Genomic DNA, 25023 nt, shown 5'->3' on the forward strand with positions numbered 1-25023 from the left:
CATATCTGCCAATCCAGCTCTTTTTCAGAGAAGCCGCTGCAGCAGCTCCCAGTACCCTCGCACTTCTGTCATGTTTTCCTCTTCAACATTTCATCACTTTGTCTAATGGAAAGAAAGAGGGAATGGCAGACACAACCCTTTTAAATATGTATTTACTGTCTGTGGTTCTTCATTTTAACCTCAAGGCTGGTAAAGCGGGACTGCTCTGCTTAAAAGAGTGGCAAAAAGCACATGTAAACTGGTCTTTAAAGATCAAGGATGACTGATTTTATATTAAGAGGACCTTGGCAGGCTTGAGAAATTGGAATGATGAGTAAACCTTGTTCTCATGTTTTAAAATCCTTTCCAATGGGATTGTAACGCTTGATATATGAACCTCCTGACAATATAAGAGAAGTTCTTTCTTGTAAAGCCCCTTTGTGTATATAAAAAACTAAAAAATCACATACAAATAGAAGATGGCTAAAGTGTATTTTAGTTGTTTTGCTTGATGCTAGCTCCTGCATTTTACATTTACATGAATAAATTGACTGCATCTCACAGGACTTCCCTTTGTAGCTTTATCTAATATTACAATACGGCAGCATATTAATAATAAAAACCTACTGATGTGAAACAACAGCTAGGCTCTGCACGTACTTCAACAACGCACATCTGAGAAAGGCAAGTTTGGATGAATATTTGCATCTAATGAGCTGAACAAGATCAAAAGTGTTGCCAAGGTCACTAGAAACTGTATGAGATGCAGTCCTGCCAACGCAGATAAACACCAAACTTGAAAGAGTTCAATTAAATGTTATTCTGTACTCCTGCAGTAAGTGTCTTTGAAAAAACTGGAGGAGGAAATGTAAATTTAAACACATATAGATAAGGAGACTTCAGTAAGTCTTAGTGTCTGTCGCACACAAACATATGGAGACTAACCACCATGGCGAGAGCAACTGGAGAACATAACAGACTAACATCTGTTTGTTTTCTGTATATATATAAAAAAAGGAAAATAAAAATATAAATAATAATGTTTGTCACAAACACCCCTCCCTGCCCAGCCATGCAGGCCTGGGAGAACTTTTCATTAATGTTGTGGTATGACTTCAAACCCATTTAAATAGGCCTTTCCTAATCTAAATCCAATAATTCTCCCTCCCTTCCCTGGCATCATGCTTTCCTCTATCTAACCCACTACTAAAAGAGAAGATTCATTATCTCTTGTTTGGACAGGGATTATGCTGATCGGGGTGGCTTACGGCAGAAGACATAAAGACTCTTAATAAAATTCTTCAGCCGGTGCAGTGGTGTGCCATCTAATTTAAAACCCCTTAACACCCAGGCACACACACACTCCTTTCACCACCCACCCACCCTCTTTTCTAAATCTCAACATACCTTTTTCTCACCTGCATTTCTCTCCTCCTCAGATAATCCCCCCTTTTCCTCATCATTTGTTGCCTAAACCTGCATTGAATTATTTGTCAGAAGTTGATGTGTCATCACAGAGTTTCTAAGATAAATTTGCTTCTGTAAATGTGTGAATTCCCTGTTTTCCTGTAAAACCAGTTCAAAGACCAACCCAAACAATCGATTTTTACACACTAAGCGTCCCACTTAAGCTCAAATTGTGTCAAAAATTTATTTCACACAGCCTTCTTTTTTTTTTTCTTTAAGTAGGTTGTCACTGTTTTTCAAAGCATGTACAGTACAAAACTGTGCAATTTTTATGACACTGAACTTGCCAGAAGCAGAACCCTGAAGGGCGAATGCAATGCATTTAGATGTCGCAGATTAAGAGTGTCAGTATGGCTCAGCTGCTTAGAGAGGTGCCAGTCTGGCAGCTCGGCAAATGTTTTCCAGTCATGTAATATACATGTAGAAATAAGTCTGGAGAAATGCAAAGTACTTATGTGTGGCATGAAGACCGTTCAGAATGAGTCTGGAGGCTCCAGGGGGATACTGAACTAGCCCATCCATCCATCCTCCTCCTCCTCAGCCAGGTAATGATCTCACCACATCACAATCCTTTGCAATTCAAGCCCCAGTTAATTTCCTGCTGCTATTGTTTATGAGGCAGTGAAGGCTGTTTTATGAAAGTATCTTTCTTCTTGATGTTCCCACCATTTGACAATTCTTTGTCAGCTGAACTCACTGGAAAAAGTGACTGCTGGCCACGGTGCTCTGCAGAAATAATATCACAGAATCGCTTTTTTTGGGCCTCACTCTCCACAGTTGCCTTTATTCATTTGTTATTCTACTTGCACACCAGAAAGAAAAAAAAAAGTGCAGGCATGCTTTCAGTGGTGTCTGCCCAAACAAACCACATGGCCAAATTTTGTGATCCTTGGACTTGAGCTGAAGTGTGGCCAAAGGGGAAAAACCTTTTAAATCCTGCTGTGGATCTGGATAATGTTCTTTAAAGTGTGCGATAAGGCATTGGTCTTGGCAGAGGATTGCACTCTCTTAATGCCTTTGAGCAGCAAATAATCAGTTTCATAGTGTCTGGAGTTGATGCATCTATATGGATTTCTTGTTTATTCAGACTTAATTATAGAATTAAAATGGCCACGTGGGTATGAAAAAGACAAGACAAGGAAACATCACACGATCAGTTGGCAGCAATTCTCACAAACATGCATGGTCAATTAACGTTTATTAAGCCAACGTGTTTATGAAGTGACTAGGGAGTGAAAAAAACATCTGCTTCAGTACTCATTAATGTTCATTTACAAGCAAAAGCCTTTCCTCTCTTCCAAAACTTGATAAATGCTGGAGCACAATATCTAGATCCTTAAAATAAATGCATAAAATATGACCTGTTCAGAACGAGAATCAATATGGCATGTTTGTCTGGAGGAAAGCTGCAGATGCATTTGCCGTGCTGACTTTTCCAATTTCTACATCTGAGATTACCATCGCTTTTGAGTATGCAGCTCATTTTGAAAAACAGAATTTCATTCAGTGGCTGCTGTAGCCGTATGCCCCCAGGCTCTGTGAGAGAGGGGGGAAAGTGTATTAATGAAACGAAAGACAGACAGTGTTATTTAAATCACCTCAACAGCATAACCGGAGGCCTAACACGGGCTCTCTGCTGCTTTCCACACCTGTTTTCATACTTCAGCAGCGTAAACTAAACTTAATCACATAAAAAATAAATCTAAACTGATACACACCAACAAACTTCTAGTCACACTGAATCCAGCATATTGAATCAAATCTAATATAATTCACTAGAAACCGGTGTGTATAGTATATTTGGGGCTCTTTGCATAGCCTACACCTGGAGTCCTGCCTGGTTTGGTAGATCTGGACCTCTTGTGCTCTGGTTCTCAAGGCGTGCTCCTGTGCTGCACCTCTATGCTGCCCTTCAGTCTAGTCCTCTCTAGTCATTGATAGGACTTGTTCACATCTGCCACTTCAGGTACAGTATCTGTGGTACATCCCATGCAGGGTTTTTTCCTTCCATGATGGATTCCAACTCCCTCTCCTCCAGTTTCTGCTGCCTGAGACATTCACTAAGTGCTTCATCGCCTGGAGCCATCTTCCCGATCTATCCGTGGAGCTCGGATGTTCCATCTTGGCTAGTGGACCTGATGCTCACTAGTCCTCTGCCTCCTTCTTTGCACTTAGTAAATAGCCTCTGGTCCTTTGGGGTGCAACCCTCCATGCACGGTGAGCAGCTTCTCATGTTTCAAATAATTTTCAATAAAATTTAAGTATTTCATTTTCAAATGTCAAAACGTGCATTTATGAGCTCTTTGCACATGTTTTATCACATTAGAATGAATCATTAATTAGACTGAAATTTATATATCAACTCTGTTAGCATTTACCTTGTTAACTTGTGCTACAGCTGACTGAGCAAACTTGTTAAACACTTTACACAACTGAGCTGTGAATTAAGAATATTGTTTGTGCGTTCAACAGGGAATCTATAAGAAATCTCCTGCTGAGAATACAGCTGTACTTGTGTGTGTTTGTGTGTTTAAATGTGTGTGTGTGGCGCCTTGCAAGGCTTCAGAAGCTACCTGTTCTCCCAGAACAATTAAGTCAAGCCTCTTTACAGTATCTCCGCTCCAATTAATTTTAATATTTAAACAGCTATGCAGAGACTTCTGAACCCACTAATGCAAGATTAGAGTAAACTCAATTAAATATTGATGGCCATAAATAAACATTTTAATTCGGAGAGCCACCGTGGTGGATTGTAAATCAAGAGAAAAAATGCTTTCAGCTGGAAATGCCATGCTTATTAGCTGAGCAAATGTTAAAGTGAGGTCAGGGAAGAAGGTGAGAGGAAGGACAAAGAATTAATGTTGAAGGATGAAAGAAATGGAAAGAATCAGAGCAAATACTACAGGTTTTTATTGTTTTCAGTGAAAGTTGAAACAAAATAAAAGCTAAACGTGTGATAAATTACTTTGAACCTACATTAAATCTGCAGCATTGACACAAACAAAATAAATGGCTGTTTTGAGGATCAAGTGATTTTTTTTGTGTGTGTTTACTCTGAGATCTTGATTCTGTGGGTTCCAATGGACTCCACACAGATGTTGCAAGGGCAAGCAGTTTTAACGTTGCAGTGGACGGGAGTAGACAGGTGAAAGTAAACTGTAGTTTCTGTAGTAACAGTCCTGCTACTTAGCTAGCTTTAACCGTAACGTATAAGTTGAGAGGAAGATTAAAGAGGAACTGAGTCAGCCATTCAGCTGTGTGTTACACATTTTACCACTTGTTCTGTGCTGCGTTGATTTGTAAAAGTTGAACAAGTTGTCATAATTTATCAAGCATGTTTCTAAACATTTCCATTAGACTTCTAGATTTCTAAATCTGTCCTGAATTGGTAAATTTCTCCCAGGTGAATCTTGACTTTCTCCAGTGAAGGGAAATGTGTTACATATTAGATCAACCAATAATCTACCAGCTAATTCCCTGTATGTACAGTTTTCCTTAAGGAAATTACCCTGTTGACATTCCTACAGTTTTTTTCTTTGTGCTACGCAGGGCTGTCTTTTCCTTTTTTTATCGAAATGATGTAGTTTGCCAGCAAATTACTTTACGAACATGAAAGTGTGAATGTGAATCTTGTACAGTCTCTTGTAACAAACGATTTTTAATAATTATCATCAAAACCTTAGCTTTTGCAGGTAATCCATGGTGTATGAATCATTTTGAGAAATGTACTTACTGGTTTGCCAATGCAGAGGGTGATTTGAGAAATGTACCAAAGCGACTGAGCAATACTCTAACACTAATCTGTGTTGTACCGGGGCAGAAATGATGCTGAGTATGAACTTAATGACTGATGTTGGATAAACTTAATTCAATCTCTATTTATCTACTGGAGCAAATAATTTAATTTTGTTTATTTATTTTCTTTTTTCCTGTCTAGCATCATTCTATAAATGCAACAGAGAATTTACTGCAGAAATACTGAATCTTCCATTTTCAGATTAACAAAGGTGTCCATACAGCTACTGGAAAAATGTACTGGTACATTTTTTTTGCCAGGACTTAATCTGGTTTTCCATTGACATTTTTCTGTATGTCGCCTAGATAGACAGACAGATACTTTATTCATCCAAATAGGGGAAATTTATTTATATTATTTGTAAATCTTAAATAAATAATTGGAATTTCTAAAATGATAATAATAAATAAAATTCTATTTAAGCTATAAACAGCAACATAAATGTTAGATGATACACACTACAAGGCTACACTGGTGCTGGGGTCCTGCAGAAAGTCATATTTCAGAGGATCCAGAGGTAATAGTCAGAAATGTAGAAGTTCTTATATGTTATATAAAATACATTTCAAATTCCAGATCGGCTTATTTTTGGAGTGCATTATATCCCCGTTTAATATATGGATGGTATTGTGTGTATCAAACATCTGCACAGATGTCACTGCAATCAAACATTTAAAGAAGATGATATAACTTAATCTTTTGTGCATCACCAATCAACTAATTCTCATTCCAAGGCCATCAAATGCTTTTTTGTTGTTGCTTTGTCATTAAACACTGTTGACATTATTGAAATATCCTAATATAATTTGGCATCTCTGCTATGATACACATGACCACAGCAATACTGAAGGCAAATTTTATAATTTCTCTAGCAGCATGCAGGACTGGTCCCTACGTCAAAGGGAAAATGGACTCTGTAAGAGGAGGCAGACGATAGAAAGGCCCTTGCAAATCGATTCTGAGATTCCACTAAAGACCATTGTTGATTAACCTAGTTTGACCTCAAAATTAGGACTGCTTAGGTTTAGCCAGAAAACTACTTGGTTAAACTTAAGTAAAGCTAGTATGATCTCACAAAAATATGTGAAACTGACACATCTTATTTAATGTCAACAAAAAATCTTTATTTATGAGGGAACAGAAAAAATCTTGCTGTGGTTTATAAACAATCGCTCCGTTAAGTTGGTGATTAGATGCAGGCTGGGAACAATGTAGAGTGGCATCACAGCAAGACTTAAAACCATGAAACCCTGATTAGATCAGCTTCCATGTTTGAAATACACCATGTGGTTGTATTTATACACAAGTACAACAAAGTCTATATTAAAGTCTTTTCAGGCAGATTTACTTGAAAGCTTATTTGAACTTTTAGGGGGACTTAACAACACAACTTTAGCCTCATGTATTTAAACTTAATTAACCTGCAGAGAACCACTGTGGTGACAGTTTATAAGGAAACATTTTTTTCTGTGTTATTTTACAATCCCTCCTTCATTCCTCAAGCCCGCAGAATAATTTTGTTTCATCTTAAATGGCTGGAAGCTGTTACAGAACTAGTAGGCAGAAAACAAGTCTTTAGGAGGCTGTCCACGTGCTTTCCTCTGACTGACAGTGAATCATTCATGTGGAGCAGGAAACATGATGAGAGCTTGATTAAGGACAGGGCTATACAGGCCTCCAAAGTTAAATCAGTCTGGGCTGTGGGCTGATTAAACGAGAATTTTCATATTTATAAGAGCTGAAAATTTCTGTCAGGCAGGTCAGGTTATCTGACTGCTCCAAATAATCTGCACTTAGGGTCATATAGGTGACATGTTGCTTTGTCAATGGCATAAACATTCATTAATAAAAATTATACAGTCTTGTTAAATTAATTTCTAACATTTGCTGTATAAATCTTTGCAGGAATATTCATGCATCAAAGCTGTTCCACTTTCATTCAAATGCATAATCAAAGGCATACATGTACACACAGACAGCTACACACAGACGTTTAGAGAGATTTCTCTACTTCAGGATCATGAATTCATAAGACAGTGTGTGTGCCTGGCAGAGCAGACTAACATGACAGCCTCCTGACAGCTCCCGTACACAGGCAGCCTGCTCTGTACTTTAGATATACTGTATATTTTGAAAGGTATTCAAGAAGCAGAGGGTGGGGGGAGCAGCAACCCCACATGAATAAATAGAAATCAAACATTTTCCGGCTTGGGTTTTGGCATTTTGAGCAGAGATATGGGGGGAAGGTATCAAGGGGTATGGCAACAGGGTTTGACAAGGGGGCCACAATGGACAGCAGCCGCTGTCAGAGCACCAGGTGGTGATGCGTGAACTGGGGGAAAGGAGACGTGACGCCGTGGATTCCACTGCTGGTCACTGGAGAGGGCCGCAGGCTGTGGGACGAGCTTTTAACACTAGTCTACCTGTCAAAGCTCTTGCCAGCTTCATACACATTCACATATTCACATACCTGATCCTGTAAGAAGACACACAAAAAAAATCATGCATTTGTTGAAATTTGGTAGCTTAAAGGGAGGAAGACCTTAAGATTTTGATGTGATCAGCTAAATATTTCTGTAGCCGTTAACATTCGCCTCAAATAATTTTGCAGACTACTTTTTTTGCTGTTGTCAATCAGCCTGATACCACAGAACAGTGTTAACAAGTCGAGTGTAAATGTTTAAACAACTAGAAAAAAAAGTGAGAAAATATAAAAGTCAGGGTTGAACATTTGAGGGTTACAAAGACATGCTACAAAATTACAAGCATTTCAGTATACAGAGCGGAAAGAGAGCACAGCCTCCAAAGAACAGAAACATGACATGGTGAGGCTGATGATGACAGCATGGATTACTTGACCTGCTTGTGTTTTGGCTATATGAGCTGAGGCAGCAAACAGCAACACAGAGACTTTGAGAAATGTATGCGTTGGCCTGTTATCATCTTAAAGAGCCACAAGACAGATCTTGCAGCTCTCATGAAACAAGACCTGCTAAAATGATTAGCCTCGTCATCATCCTGCTATTGATACAGTATTCTTTGCTGTGTGACATTCAGCATATATTCCACTAATGGCCACGTTTTGAAAGGCCAAGCATTTAGAGATTCTAACATTTACTGCCCTGAACCAGGCTTAGGTCGAGACTCTCTGCCTTTTTAATATTGGTGCTGCTTTTTTAGATCCCTGGCTCAGTTATAATAAGATTTTGCAGGACTTACTGGTTATATTTAAGCGTGATGCTAAGGCCAAGTTAGAGAATAAGCAGAAATAAATAGAAAAATACAGAATTATTTGGTGTTGATATACACACTATGGATTATAATAATAAAGTATCCACTAAAAGCACTTGAGCTTATTATACACTCAAAATGATGTCTATATTAGATCTCAAGAGATTAAATTTCCTAATGTATGCCTCATAATGATGTGGTCCACCTACCGATCTCACACATCTAGTGTAAAAAAAAACTGCAGCTTTGCAGTTGGCTTTGAAAGTAACTGAATCAGCAGAAATAAACATGTTTACTGCTGGGTAGAAAGGGAAGTTTTGGTCTGGAGGAGGTAATTTTTTTATGGCTATCTCATTTTAGGTGCATTTAGTCTTAACATTATGCACAGATGATGGTGCTGCAGATTCAAGTGACACATGCAGCTGCTACTTGATAGATGTACATAGTGTCCATTCCTTTCGTGTTGCTTCTGGCTCCAGAAACCCCTGATGTTGACAGCCAATGACCAAGCATGAGGCTTCATAAATGTATTATGAAACAAGAGGCTACTTTAAGTGTATCTGTAAGTGGGTAAATATCTTCATTAAAATGACTTTCTAAAGATAAACCTATAAAGAATGAATTGGCTTTCACTACACAGTAGTTCAAGATATATTTTTGTCTCTTCAACTGGATGTCACCATATTGGTACTGTATATGTATGGAGGAAAGAGGTCTTTAAAAAAAACACACTTTATACAGGGTATGTGATTAAATTAAACTGGATACTATCCTTCCATTGCTTCCTGAGCTCATGCAATGATTTCACATGATTGCAAATTAACCTTTACTTTTCCACCGTTTTGTCGCCCCTGTTTTAACCTTTTAGAGATGCGTTGTTACCATCAAATTCAAAATGAGCTAATACTTTCCATGAAATGGAAAAAGTTTCAGTTTCTACATGTGATGTGTTGTTTATGTTCTATTAAGAATACAACATGGATTTATGAGATTTACAAATTACATTCTGGTTTTTTATAATCTACATTTTATACAGTTTCTAAACAATTTTTGGAGCTGAGGTTGTACAAGTTCCAAAATGAATACCTTTAAATTTCTCAAATACTCCTTTCATATTAATAATGTGAGAACATATTTAGGTCTATTGTTTTAGTGAACAGTTCTGCTATGTGACATTTTTAATTATAGTTTTAAATAAAAAGTCATTAAATACCAACATGATCCCAACCACATTATTAAGTACTCAGTTAAAAAAGAAACTAAAAGTTTAATTTGTTTTTTTTTATGCTATAAGTCAATATTTATTTCTCAAATTACGAAATAGCCCTTAATTTCTGAATACTAGCTTTAAAGTGGTTATTTGGTGTCGCCCATGTTTCTCTCTCTCTCTCCATCTCTCTCTCTCGCTCTCTCCATCTGTCTCTTTGCTTTTCCCTCAGGAAAAAGCAGGACAGTGGGCAAAGTGTTTTTTGGAGCCAGCATGGGAAGCAAAGGCAAAAGGCAGGAAGGGGGAGGGGGTGACTTTCATTCACATCCCCATAATACTCTATTCATGAAACCCCATGTGCTTTTATTATTTAAAGCATTCTCCCAGCACAGAAAGCTCCATCCTGTCTCATTGTGGAGCCATCATCTGAGGAGCTATTTCCACAGAGGCAAAAAATAGTCCCATTTGTGAAATACTGATTATCTAAAATGGGACCCCAGGGCCTTGGTGAAGGGAAAGACCAGATTCTACAGGCTTCTGCAGCCCACTGGTGGATTATATTTTGTTTTTTGTTTTTTTCTCTCCTCTCCTTTCTGTCATCCTAACTCTACTTCATATCACTTCATAAGCTTTGGATGCCAACTGTCAGACATAGCAGACTTTAATGCACCACTCGTCCACTTGAAATTATATGATTAGGCTCATTGAACAAGTTTTCAAGGCCAAATAGAGGTAAAATGTGTTGTGTGAAACAGTCATCTTGAAATGCACCTATGTAATAGATTTTTTCTTTTATTTTCGCCACATTTGCTTATCAGCTCACTGACAATGGGCTGAGTTGACAGCTACAGAAAAAAAAAAGACAGAATGAATTCAAGTAATTAATGTTGTGAAGGTGGGTTCACTTAGAAAGTGCACAAGAATGTGTGCATGCCCCGCTTATTTTGATCCTAGTATATTGTCTTACCTTCCAGTATTGTTTGGTTCCATCATCTCATGTGCCTTGACACCCAGGTATATTGTTGCCACAGTCAAATCACATGAAAGCCAGACTAATTGAACGAGTATTGATGGAAATGCAATGCTTTGACTCTCCCCCTCTGCAGACTCAGAGCTGACGGCTTCATTACCGCACAGGAGTGGAGTGCAGCAGGAGGGCAAGTCATTTTGACAAAGACAGGGGCCTCCACAAAAAGAATGATGAATTAAAGGTTAAGGCTTACAGACAAAAAATGACAGCTACACACTGTAAGAGAAAGACCTGAACTGTCACATGTACTGTACCTATGTAATCAGAACGATGGCGCTAAATATTAGCAATCAAGGCAGATTCATCAGAGCTTTCTTTTCTTGCCAACAAGTGCAGCACGCTGTAATTATGTAGTCATCAGCCTGTGCGACAGCTACCCGCGCTAGTTGTAATTTTGCCCAATTTACACTGGAAGATTTCAAAGGGCCTATAATTTGAATTCCTTCAGCTTCATAGTAAAGTATTAGTACTGACTGTTGCACCTTTGAGCTCACATGTGCTATAAGTAGCAGGGATTTTCTGAGAAGACATTCATGTTGAATTAAGACAAAATAGCTGAGACACATCTGATATTTATGATGCTTTTACTTGTAACCCAGCCCATTTGGTCCGCAAAAGAAGAGAAAAAAAAAGGTACTTTGTTGGAAAATGTTCACTTGGTATGAACTCCTGCATCAAATGACTCTACAGTAGCAGTGGGTGTTTATTGGCTCTGTCTCCAGTCGGTATTGATGGTAACATAACACCTGGGTACACTGACTAATTTCAACTGAGTCTAGTGGACAAGTTCTGATTACATTGTCCCTGGAGTACAAAACATGCTACAAATGGCAATCTAAAAGGATTTAAGTGGCTTGCTTTAGTGGTCGCACTTTCCTTAAAGCAACAATACCTACGTTCCTGGGCTTAAACGTCTGTGCTTCGTTTAGATGGTACACTGACATCCATTATGCACATTCCTGGAGCTGCCATTGCCCTGCAGCGTTCTGAGGTTGAGAAACTCCCCTTTTAGCTTGGGCGTCACATAGCTGGCATGGTACATTTGGCTGTTTTAAACATGCATGGCTGATTCAGCAAAAAAATGCAAGAGAACATTATCGGAGGAAGCAAGGAAAACAAAGAAAGGAAGTAGGAAGGAAGAAAAGACGAGTCAACATCAGCTTTTACTGGCTGGAGAGAGCTCAGAGAGAAGACTGGTTGCAAGATGGATGCTGAATTAGTCTTTTTTGAATGGTGTGAAAATCTGCTAAAGTTCAATATTGTGGTTTAAAAATGAGTTAAAACACCATTTTCAGTGTAATAGGACATTATATACAAGTACAATACAAAAACCTTACAAATTAATTCTAACCATGAAAATCATTTGTGTAAATTTGTGAATTTTATAAAGCACATAAGAAAAGAAAAGAAAAAAAATAAATCTATTCTCTTTATTGCAAGTTTTAAAAAAATAATCAAAATCACCAACAAAACTTTTGACATTTCAATAGTAAGTTCAAAATTTACAAACGAAGTAAATAACAGAAATAAATGTTGATAAAAAAAAATAATAAAAAACAATAATGGAAACAAATATTTTTCCTACAATGAAGCACAGTGGAGGTTTTTAATTCAGTATATCAGCTGACTCCTGTCCCATGGTCCTCGTCTATGTTTTTTTTTTTTTTTGTATGTTTGTTAACTTGCTTTTATACCATTGTGGGACATCTATTTGTGAAATAGATAAGGGCAGCCATTACATTCATCATCATCATCATCATTACATCAGACATATTGATCTTTAAGTCACATTGTGGTTGAAAACTTTTTATAGTAAATATCTTATTCTATAATAAAGATCATTTTAGAAATGTAAAAAAAAAGTTTTTTATTAGTGAAGTTTAGAATAAATTACTAAATGGTTCAACTATGTTACCTGCTGCCATGAACTGATAGGCTACCTGCATTGTCCCTTTAATAGAATGGTATAAAAACGAATATCATCGCAGGTTTGGGTTTTGTAGAGTCAGAAAACAGCTTATGTATAGTAGCCTATCAGCTATGTTGGCCATTCAGCTGCTTTCAAGCCATAATATCAGAGATAAAAACATATTTTTCTGCTTGTCAATTCAAACTAACAGCTACCGCCCAGCCTGCTGCCTGCATGGTCAGATGAGGCCCGGATCATGATGTTTCCTATGTGTGCTAGTGGTGGCACTTGATGCGAGTCATATGACAGCAGGACACTGCTGGTGTGATTTTGCCTACAGAAAACTCAAAACATCTTACATGGTCAATGTTTAATGAACAAAATGCTGTCACCTCAACAGATCCATGAAACTATTAATATTAAACCTCTCACATCTAAAACAAAACAAAACAAACAAACTCTAAAACAGCTATGTAGGAATTAAACTGCTGCAGGAACAGCCAGAGTCAGAAGCCTTTAGATGTCTGCAGTAGGTGTTTGGCCACAGTTTATGTCGACAATAAATGTCTTTTTGTGTTCTTTTTGATTTCATTATTATAATTTTGTTCAGTTTTTTCAGTTCAGGGCTGCAAATAACTGACCAGGATTATTTATAAAGTAGAAAAACACACCTATAAATGACTTTCTGAGGTATCAGGGTAAATTCCTGCACAGACCTGATGATGAGCATGCATGATGGTTTAAAAGGTCCTTTGTAAATACAGCCAACTGGAAATGATATTCTTATTGATTCATTAATAACAAATGAATGAATAGCCAGTAAGCATTTTAATGTATGCTGGTTGCACACATAATAATAGTACCAAAAGGCCAGAAGGCTGGCTGTGAAAGCGCCCCTGTAGATGAAGATAATTTGTGCATACACAACACACCCACACACGGTCATACCATACAATAATAATGACATGAGTCATTTTTAACCTCTGTTCTTCAGTCTTTTGTGCATGCCTTTTTATACATATGGTCAATTATAGGGTGCTAAAGGCAATGACAGCATCAGAAGACTTGGCTGATGTCTGTGTCAATACACAGAGTCAGTGACATTTAAAGGATCTTTGAATTCTGCAAAGTGTTGATCAAAATAAAGGGAAACACCCAAAATATAAAAGGGAAACAAACAAGCTGTCAGGGTCAAAGGTTGCTCTGGTTCACTGCCATGCCTTCTCCCATTTGCTGCTCTTTCTCCCCTGCTTCCTCCTCTGTTAGGGTGTTTTAATGACTAACCTGTCAGGATTAACATCTCTCTCTATTTCACACTGTGGTATCCAGCTTTGTCCTTATCCTCTAATGAACATCGCTGGCTCCAAGGACAGAGCAAACAGGGGTGAAGACAGATGAAAAGCTCAAAAGCGCACATCACAGCTCAGCTTCACATTTCACAACCCACCCCACCCGTGTCGAGCCAAGGAGGCTTTTTTCTCCTTTTCTCGACCCCTTTTAACATCCTCTGACGTTCCCAGCTTCCGATGGTTGGGACAACTTAATTAATCACTGTACAGCTCTAATGAATTGACCAGCCCGAGTGTATTGATCCCTGGGGTATCAAGGGCTCGACTTTGTGAAGTCTAATACCCTCCTCTGAGCTCAAAGATCAAACATCTTGGAAGAAAAGGGGGAAGAGATATCACATTGAAACCCTTTTTTCTTTCTTTTTTTTTTTTTTTTTTGAATGAGAGGAGGTCAGTCCAAAAGACACTGGCTGCAGCCTCTTCAGCAAATATGTACATAGGATAGAAAGCAAATCCTCAGCTTCATCCCCCACATGATCCTCTTCTCTCCTACAGCTTGTGTTACATGTGTCACATTTATAGAAATAACATTCCTTTCATCAAGGGAATTAGTGTTATATTTCAGGTTGTCTTAAATCAGAAGAGGAGCTTACAGCTTATTAAAGTGTCGTCACGGCACCACCACTGAGGATGCTGAGGGATTTGGCAGCTTTCTTCTGAGACTGGATCACTCAGATCTTTTTCTGGGCTGAGGTTAGATTAGACGTTGATCTGAAAGGCTAATGTGATGCCACATTACAGCTGTGAAATTACAGCACTGTATGCCTTTTATTAAAAGTACGAGCCGGACAACTCTCTCTCACCACTTCTGAGAAATCAGTTATGTAAATGGACCTTGATCAGTAGTCAAAAGCACCATCAATTATAGCACAAAAATGAAGGAACAACCAAGGAATTCAATTATTAGTTTTTAATTACTATTTAAAACATGTTCAGCTTCTTTATCCAAACCGCGGGTCTTTTTTTCCACATTAGAGGTCAGGTAGCTCGTTATAACATAATATTTTATAACTTCATACAATGAAGCCCAAACAATGTCTTAATCAGTGTGTTGAGGAGGGAAAGCTATAATTACCTGCTGCTACATTCAGGGTTAGCTGTAAGTCACTTCACCTGTTGATTAATGTTCCTGAACTGACTTCCTGCACACTGGTAAATTTATTTGTCTTTTCTAACACAAACTTTACTTTGCTAACTGGAATTAATTTGTCAAATTGGCCATAAACAAAAGATGGACATATTATTTTTGGAACAAATATAATGTCTATTTTTGCACTTATAAAGCTATGTATCTTATATCATATATGATGTAAAAACTGATGTTTGTAATCTTGTGATACAATATCATTTTGTAATATTATTGCTTGATTTGCAGCAACTCATATGAACTGACGAAGCCCTTTAAACCTTATAAAAAAAACAAAACAAACAAAAAAAAACCATAATATGTTACTAAAAACTTGTGGCTGCTATTAAGTGCTGCTAAAGTTCCTTTTACTTTTTCTGAAAAACAAACATCTGCTAACATCTGGCTCTTGAGGGCCGTTTTTAAGTGTTTAATTGGCATCTCAGCATCAATGGGAAAACAACATCTGGGTGCACACTGTAAATTTCTCTGTAGATGTTGAGAATGGAGCAACAAAAATGGCTACATCTCATATTTGTGTTACAAAAACACAACACATAACATCTCGAATGGAAGTTCTGAAATATTTTTTTCTACCTGTTTTAAAGACATCTGGATGCTTATTCTCGGTCTGTCATTCAGGACTAACATAAAGTAGACAGATTATTATAAACTGTGGTTCAAAACATACACAAAGTGTAATTACTGGGGATATTCCAGTCTTTGGGTAACTTTTAGCTTTCAGAGCAATGGAAGGCTACACACAATGGAAAATACTTAATTGACATCTTTAACCAGGTTTATCCAAATTTAAAAAAGGAAAAAGAAAAATAACATGTTTAATATGCCTTTTTAAGGAAATATAGCGTAGTGTTTAACAGGAATAGACACATTTCTCTGAGGAATTTTAAAGTTATACTTTCTTTAAATTCTTTATCAATGTTTTTTAACATTTCTTTTCCTGAAAAAAATCATTATCTCGGTTAGTTTTACAAAACAAAGAAGAAATGAAAAGTTGTATATCATAAAAGTATAAAAGGGACTAATGAAAGCTTTTCCTTATTTTCTGTCTTATGTGCAACATGATGTTCCACTGTGAGATGATAGTCAAAGCACCACACAATAAGGTAAATAAGGAAAGGTGTTTGTTAAACTAGCAGCTCACACCTTAATCTCCAGACAGGTTTGTTCAGTTGTTCTGCTGATCTGACATCAACTCCTCACTGATTTGTTTTATCTTAACTCTCTTTAAGTCATCTGCTCCAGGCACACCAACCCCATCTTTACTGTAAATTAAATGGTAAAGGGGCATACAGAGAAAGATGTCTCTCTGTGGCTTATGATTGAAAAACTAATCTACCTTTCTGTCATAAAATGAGCAGGTAATGAACATTATATTTACCAGAGACATCCTGCTATAATCTTTTTAGCTGCAGGCTCTTGGGTCGAACATGTACTGATGGGTTTGCTTTTTCAAATCAAGACTGAGTAATTATCACTGCCTATTTGAGGGGAGGAGGTTAAAAAGGTTGTGTGTAGGGATATAAAGATTTTTTTCTGCCCTCTTCATGGTTTTTGAGGGCTTAATTTTTGGAGTTTGAGTAGAGGAGTACTGATCTTTATTTTTTTTCTATGCTGTTCACAAGAATAATGTGACAAGAGTTCCTGCTGCTGTCTTAACAAGTAATCTGGTTGACCAAACTATGGTACCCCAGTTGCTGCATAAGGTTGCAGGGGCTTTTCAAGAAACTGATGTTGGGTTTTGTATTGCTATGGTATCACAGAAACTTGAAGCAGTTTGAACTGTGAGAGAAGAACATTGTTTTACCTGAAACCCACAATATCCATTCTACATGCACTTGACAGAAATAAAAACTAAAATATTGTAGCTAAGTAAGTAAGCATGCATCTTATTTTGAGTGCTTTGGAGTCCTGCACAGCCTTGCTTTGCTGTGACTGAGGGAGTGTCTGCGTGGTTGGAGATGCCAGCAGATTTATGCACTTTCAGTCTCTGATGCACACACCACAGAGCACCCACACAATGGAGTTAGTCAGTGAAGTCTATCTGCCATAAACTAAATCCCTCTCACTCTCTGCAACTCTCTCCATCCCCTCTCAACCCACCCACCCCCCTCCTCAGCAGCAAACACACACACACACACACACACAATAAAATGCTCTTTAACTTTGCTGAATACCCAAGTGCAACAACCACCCTTCTCTCACCCCTTCTCCCTCCTCCCATCCCTCTCATGCTGATGCACTGGGTGGGATTATGCACGAAGCTCTGTGTGCCGTGCTGTCCCCCCGCTGTGCCAGGCTGGGCCGTTTGCTGCCGGCCCATGTCTGCATGGCTGACTGTATTAAACATAAGCTGCTTTACTTGATAGGGCTCTATCCAGCTTTAATTACCACAAACTCACAAAGTCTGCGGACAGCTCTCCTCGCTCCTGCCACTCCGCAGAACAAGCTTGCTAAAAGCCACTCATCAGTTCTTCTGTGAACAAAAGAAGAAGAGAAAGGAGGGAGATGGTGATGTTGATGCAGGGACGATGACAATTCAGTTGATAAAAGGACAAATGCTGGTAACATTTACCTTCACTGCAAACAGCTACTGACAATGATGGTGATGATATGACATAACTCATTATCACAGTCATTGTCATGATGCTGCCTGAAGGTAAGGGTGACCTGGATTTTTTCAGTTCAGTCGCTATGCAAATACTGAAACTAATGTCATATCATCTGAAAAGCATTTTAGAGTCGTTCCAGACTAAAATATATTACACATCTCTATGCTGTCATATTAGATTGGCGTGCCCAGATGTCAGATCTCATCCACTCATAAAAGGGGGACTTTTGAGAACAAATTTGAAATAATTTCAAAGTGAGTTTGGTCAAACTGAGAGCCAGGCCCTGATCTATAAGATGGTTGTAAGTTAGCATGCAGGCACAAATACAACTTCTACATTGTGACATGAGGTCATTCACAGAAAGTAAATTATCATTTTGTTCTTTTCTCTGCAGGTTGTTATTAAGTGGAATTGTCCTGGCCTTTATAATCCTCAAGAGTGGATGTTATTATAAGCTTAATGTTCATAATATATGTAGATTACAGATATGTTGACATGTCAGAAAGAGACAGAAACATGTCAGATAACTGTATTTTAAATGTGGAAGGCTTTTAAAATACAGCTTCTCTGACAAAACAAGTAAGGTGACCACAGACAGGACCTGTAAAGAGAAGACTTAAGGGTGTCACTATGATGGACCATAAATTAATTCTCTTGAAATCAGAATTAAAAACTCCCACTAAAGTAGCAGACAGCCATGACTACAAAGTTGGAAGGCCATAAATTCATCCAGTTGTTATGAGTCTCATCAAAGCACCCCGACTGAGTTATGGCCTGCACTAAAATATGTTCTGTGTTCTGGCTGTGGTGTCACCTCACTGAAAGCCTGAAGAATGAAGAAATATACAGTAACTAGAAATGTGCCCTGTGTTAAAGAAACACATTTCTCCTACTTTAGAGAAAGAAGAAAGGAAACAAGAAAAGGAGTTGTCACAGTAGGCCTGCAGCCCCCTGAAAAGGACCTAACTACCAGCTGTCAAAGATAATCATCAATTTTTCCTTTTCACTCCTGCTCACTGTTTTATTCTTAAAATAATATTTATTGTATTTTTTTTAATTATTTGCAGCAAGAAAACTCCTGTGAATATGTGAAGTTGTAAAATCTCAGTAATTGCTGAGGTCACTTTAGTTTTTGAAGAGTCTGCACGTGTTCATATGTAAGTCTAAGACGTTTCTGCTTTTCAAGGCTGTTGCCTTAATTTGGCTTCATGCGGAGGACTGCAGGACCATAAGAGTGTTTGTGGTGTTTGATGTAACAAGCCGACCTAATTACCCACTAACAAGTTACACTAAAGCACAGCTGGGTGCCAGCATCTACTCCACCTTCATCAGACCTGGTTACTCAGCTCCAAGGATGCAGTAATAGGCTGTTATCAGGTTACTTTTTAAGTCTCCATGGCATTCAACTCAATGGGTTTCATGTTATTTGTTATTTATACCAAAGAATATAGACCATGACCAACATATAGAACTGGGTAAATATTCTTAATGGTATTTCAGTGTGTAACATTTACTAGAAAACACAAGTTGTAAAAAAAACCAACAGTGGTGATGCTGAGCATTTAGTTTTATGGAGCAGAACAAAACACTGGGCTTTTCTAAGGTGGAGGGAGGAGCCTCTTCTGCTTCTATTTTATGCAATTACCTGCTTACGTTTCTTGTATTATTTCAAGAAACGTCAGATTTCATCTGACATAAAGGTATGACAGCCGGTTTACACATACTGTACTTCTTTTTCAGCTTGTTTAAAGTCAGCAATGCTTGGCAGGAGCCTCAGAAAATGATCCATGTATGTATTTTTTCCTTTCACACTCAGGGGTTCAGTAGTTTTAATAGTGTAAATGAGGGCATCGTTTGGTACAACATCTATCTCAATGTTTTAAACATAGGCATGAATAATAAAACATGTTGGGGAGACTGACCAGCAAAGATCCCAGGATATAAATTACAAATACATGAGGAGTGAATGGTGGAAGCTCCTGGTTTGACCACATATTGCTCCTCCAAATCTGGTTTAGTTTTTCTGTTATTAATAAGCTTCACGGGAACACATTCTTCAGCTCAGATGTAGGTTTTAGAGGCTCCTTCCTCTTTTTTTGGTCATTTGCTGATGAAAATTTTATCTTTCCATCTTGCAGAGAATTGTGCCACCAAGAAAAAAAAAGTTCCTTACAGACAGTTTGTAGTCAAATGCTGCAAGAGTGCAAGCAAATCAACTTAATAGCATGATGATGCACAGGCCCAACACACACTCACACAGGTCTCTGGGGTATGAAGCCCAGTGCAGTGGAGCTCATCCCACTTTTTTCCATGTGCTCTCTCATTCCTGATCTTTGGGATTTCCTGATCCTGTCATTCCTCCAGCTCCTCGCTCCACCTCTTAGCCAGAATGCTCTATTTCTCTATTATCATCTCCTCTTTCTGCTTTTTCTTTCACAATCAATCCCAAGTAATGCGTCCATCCTACTCTGTGCTTTTTACATCTCTTTTCTGGCTCCCTGCATCAGACCCCACCACCACCTCTACTTTCCCCAGTGGGGTTTATATTTGATGAACTGCCACCTCACAATTGTTTGCATCCTGCTTTCCAATGCCTCATCCTCATCACCTTCAGAGAATAAAGAAATTCAATATGAATTGCTGTCATTATTGCAAGGGCAGCATGAGGGAGAGTGAAAGAGAGAAGGAGAGACAGAGAGAGATAAATAGAAGAGAAAGCAAAAAAAGAAAGCGAGATGGGAGGTGGAAGGGATAAAATCTATATTCACTCCCTCTAACGTGCCAGCGATAACCACAGAGGCCAAGCTCCTCTTTTCAAAGCAGTCTAAATGAGGACGCAACTAAAAGCCCTGAGAGGCTCTCAGCCAGACCTTGCCATCACTAGACTGTCAATACCACAGAGCCACGAGCTCCAACCGAATACAATAAAAACACACATGCATATGCACACCCTGAGGCCAAGTGTAAATCTGACATACAGTTTCTGTATTCCATATAACAGCATGTGCATATCCAGTGTGCATCCAACATTGATCACTCAATTACTGGAGTATGAAGAAATACAGGGACATTTAGAGGGTACTTTATTCCTGAAATTACATGCAGACATAAAGCAAATGGAGCACAGGAGACAATGAAGTGATGGCAGGCCATGGCCATAGAGGGACATGCAAGCATCAAGGCTCACTAAGTGAATGAAAAAGTAAATGGGTTATTAGAAAGTATAAACATATATGAAAAATAGAACTTTAGTAGTTTGTCTTTTAAATTATGCTGCCCTCTCTATTCTTCATAAATTAACAAGTTTCTTGCCAGCCCAGAGCAGGGATAAGATAATGAATGAAAGTGCTTTCATAGCAGATGATTTGTGTTCTACTTCAGTCTTGTGTTTCTTTTTATTTCAAGTCATCAATATTGCAAGAGGAAAAGAGCCTTTCAGCACAGCCTCAGTGTGTGCTTGAAAAAAATTGAAATAAAAATGCAGGGGAAGAATTATGACTTGATGAAAAATGTCTTGCCTTTGCAGTTTGTTTTTATTTGTTTGGTGTTCATCAATTTTTATAACAGCTTGTCAATGAGAAAGTAACCTGAATAAAAAGAAATTAATTGTGACAGAAGCTCAACATACATATTGTAATAATGCATTATTTATGTAATTGATCATACCAGAAACATTTGCCTACAATAAAGGCTGACACTAAGGTTATAATTAATGAGTTATTACAAAAATGACAACAAATCAAGATCTTTAAAAAGTAGTTTACACATGATGATCAGTGACACACTCACAAAAAAACAAAATTAATAATGAAGATTACAAAACTGTGTTATAAATTTGGAAAATGGCAAATGATATAGGCATTAGTATCAAATGAGATTTAATTAGTTGAGCCATAACAAAGTTGAAAATTCAGGATCTTTCAGTGTCCACCACAGTTTTTCTAATGTAGTCTCACTCCAGAATAAGTGATAGTGTCATAAACTGTCCAAAGTGCATTTTTATAATTTTTTCAATTGTAAAATAAAACCTTTAAGGCTCCAAAAAAAGCTTTATGCCAATTTTTTAAATTGCAAACTGTGGCACTAGCATGCCTACAGTCTGTAAAACAGATACATGTTACAGAAGTGATCTTACATGTTCAAAATTGCTTACGTAGAAGTAGAGTGTGTGAATGATAACATTACACAATAAGGAATTGATTTAAAGCCTCACTTGAAATCTTATTGTCACACTACTCGTCACTTTTCAAAAAACTACACAGTTAGGTATATACATCCTTACAGTATGTGTAACCCATTTACAGTTTATTTATTTATTTATTTTGTTAATAAAAAACAAGGTTTTAGTACTGTGGTCAGAGTGCTCCTGGTTTGAGAATCAAAAGGTTTCCTGATGTGCAAGTCGAGCTACTCAGAAGGGGGCTGTGAAGTATGACTAATTAATTTCCAACTAAAGCGACTCAGACCTCTAAGATTTTATAGTGGTTCAAGCGAAAGCTGTATTTTGGATCTTTACACCATGTAATTTCTGTGTCAGACAATTGTTCACTTTCTTAACCACAGCTTGTCTGGGTTGCAACATGCTCAGTGTTCTGTTGCAATGATGCCTGGATTGCAACATCATTTGGCAACATGGACCATATATGGTGGACCCAGTCCACTGTTTGGCAAGAAATCACCTGACATTTATTCTAGGTTCCCATTCTATAAACAAAGAATTATATAAATATGTATATATATATACATATATATATATATGTATATATATATACACACACACACATTTATGTTACAAAACTGTCAAGCACTGCTCTAGATAAGCAGTAGATTTTTAGTCTTCAGAGATGCAAGCCATAGATACATACATACATAGTTACATACATATACATTCGTATATTCAATTCAAGATTCAAAGTCTTTATTGTCATTATGCAGGCATAATGACATTTTGAGGAGTCTCTTGGCTTAAGCACACATAAATAGGGAAATAGAAATATTACATGCACACATAAATAAGTAAGAAATAAAGTTATAAAATATATATATAGAAGATATAAGAACACTTCTTTATTTACAGAAAATAAGAAATAATTCACATTTATATTTACAGGATCGACAAAGTGAATCCTAGAGCAAGGACTGAGGCCTGTGTGTTTGTGTGTGAGTGTGTCTGATAAGGTGTGAATCTGCAATGTGTGTGGCTGTGGAGAGTTGTGTGCATGTGTGCGATGGTGGTGGTGGGGGGTTAACTATAGGGGGACTATTTTTGGCTCTTTTTTTGTGGTGGTTTTAATGTTCCTGTATCACTTTTCTGATGGAATCGGTGTAAACAGTGCATTGCCCGGGTGGGTGGGGTTGGCTGCAATGCGTCTGGGCCTCTTTTGGATTCGGGTGGTGTTGATAGAATCCAGGTCTATATGGTGGCCGACAATCCTTTGAGCTGTCCTCACCACCCTGGCTAAGTTCCTGTTGTCCTGTGCTTTGCAGCTGCCATACCACACCGTCACACTGAGACACAGGATGCTCTAAACGTTGTCTCTGTAAAAGTTCACAAGCAGCTGAGAAGAGAGTCCTGTCTGCTTCAACTTCCTGAGAAAGAAGAGCTGTTGCTGGGCCTTTTTCACCAGGGGTGAAATGCTTATGGTCCAGGAGAGGCCAGAGGAAATGTGGATGGCCAGGAACTTAATGATGTCCACATGCTCCACTGCCTCCCCATGTATGCAGAAAGGAGCATCCCAGTCTTCCTGGACCTCCTGTAATCTACTTTGACCTTGTTTGTCTTTTTGATGTTAAGATCCAGATTGTTCTTGGAACACCATTTTGTGAGACTCTGGACCTCTTCTCTGTAGTGGGTCTTATCATTGTTGGATATGAGACCCACCATGGTGGGGTGGATGGTAAAGCAGTTCTGTGTGAAGAGGGAGAAGAGGGCAGGACTGAGCACACACCCCAGCGACGTTCCACTGTTGAGGATCAGTGGTGAAGATGTTGACTTCCTTATCCTCACCACCTGTTAGTGGTGAGGAAGTCATTGATCCAGGTGCAGAGAGGCCCAGGTTTTGGAGCTTCAGGGCCAGCACATCTGAGAGAACAGTGTTAAAGACTGAGCTGAAGTCCACAAACAGCATCCTAACACAGATGTTGGGATGCTGCAGGTGAGTCGGGGCTGTGTAAAGTGGTATCGAGACAGCATCCTCGGTTCTTCCTGTAGGTGAATTGCAGGCTGTCCAGGCCGACAGGGATGGCATCTGTGATGTGCTTTAGGAGGATCTGCTCTAAACACTTAATTATGACTGGGGTGAGAGCAAGGAGGCGGTAATCATTGAGGCAGGTAATGATTGTTTTACATACATACGTACATATATAACTAATGGCAAATTTTGAGGTCCCTCAAATTATGACCCACTCACTATCAGTTTAGTAATAATTATTATCGAAACAAGATCATATTCCTTATTAATTTCAGATAATCCCACAATACTTATTATTTCTCATAACCATGTTGTCAGTTGATGAAATGCAATCATAGCTGACCATGCTGAAGGCAGTATCATACAACCAACACATAAACATGATTAGACACACGGCTATGTTTACTGGGGAGCCAAGGTGATCAATAAGTAAACCATGAACCTGCTTCAGGGATGCTGTTTATTTACTATTGGCACTACACTGACATTATCTTGTATCAGTGCCAGTGGCTGTAAGGTGCAGATAGCTGCTGTGGTATACCTTTAAAAACAATATTGTGACAGGGCAGCTGCAGTATGGGTCAGTGGTTGTGCAATGCTGCTTCGATCTACAACAGATGGGCCCTGCAGCAGTCATGGAAATCCCCTGGTATCCCCACAAAAAAACAACACTGAGCTCTCAGCTTCCATTTTACATCCAGGAACTGTGTTTATTTAAATAACCCCTCAAAACTCATTATCTAATGACATGACTCAATGAGTCACTTTTCCCCCGACACTGCTGAAGGGAAAACATCAGCTTTTTGGCAGTGAGCACTTGAATGCAGTAGGAAGAGGAGTTGCAAATGAATTTCAGAGGAACAGAATATTGGCGTGATTACAGCACCTCCAATCTGCTTCTCTTCAAGAAGTGGACGAGACGTTGTGAGAAGTAAGTCGACAAACTGCTGCGGCTTTTGTCAACAGGAAAGTGAAGCGATTTTCATAACAAACTACAGAGAACTATTGTTGAATACCACTTTTTACACACATTCGTCATGCTCACTGGAGCCTGACCAAATCCGGATGGAACTTACCTTCAACTCACCAGAGAGAAGTGCAACTG

This window comes from Melanotaenia boesemani, chromosome 20 (assembly GCF_017639745.1).
Source record: "Melanotaenia boesemani isolate fMelBoe1 chromosome 20, fMelBoe1.pri, whole genome shotgun sequence".
NCBI lineage: Eukaryota > Metazoa > Chordata > Actinopteri > Atheriniformes > Melanotaeniidae > Melanotaenia > Melanotaenia boesemani.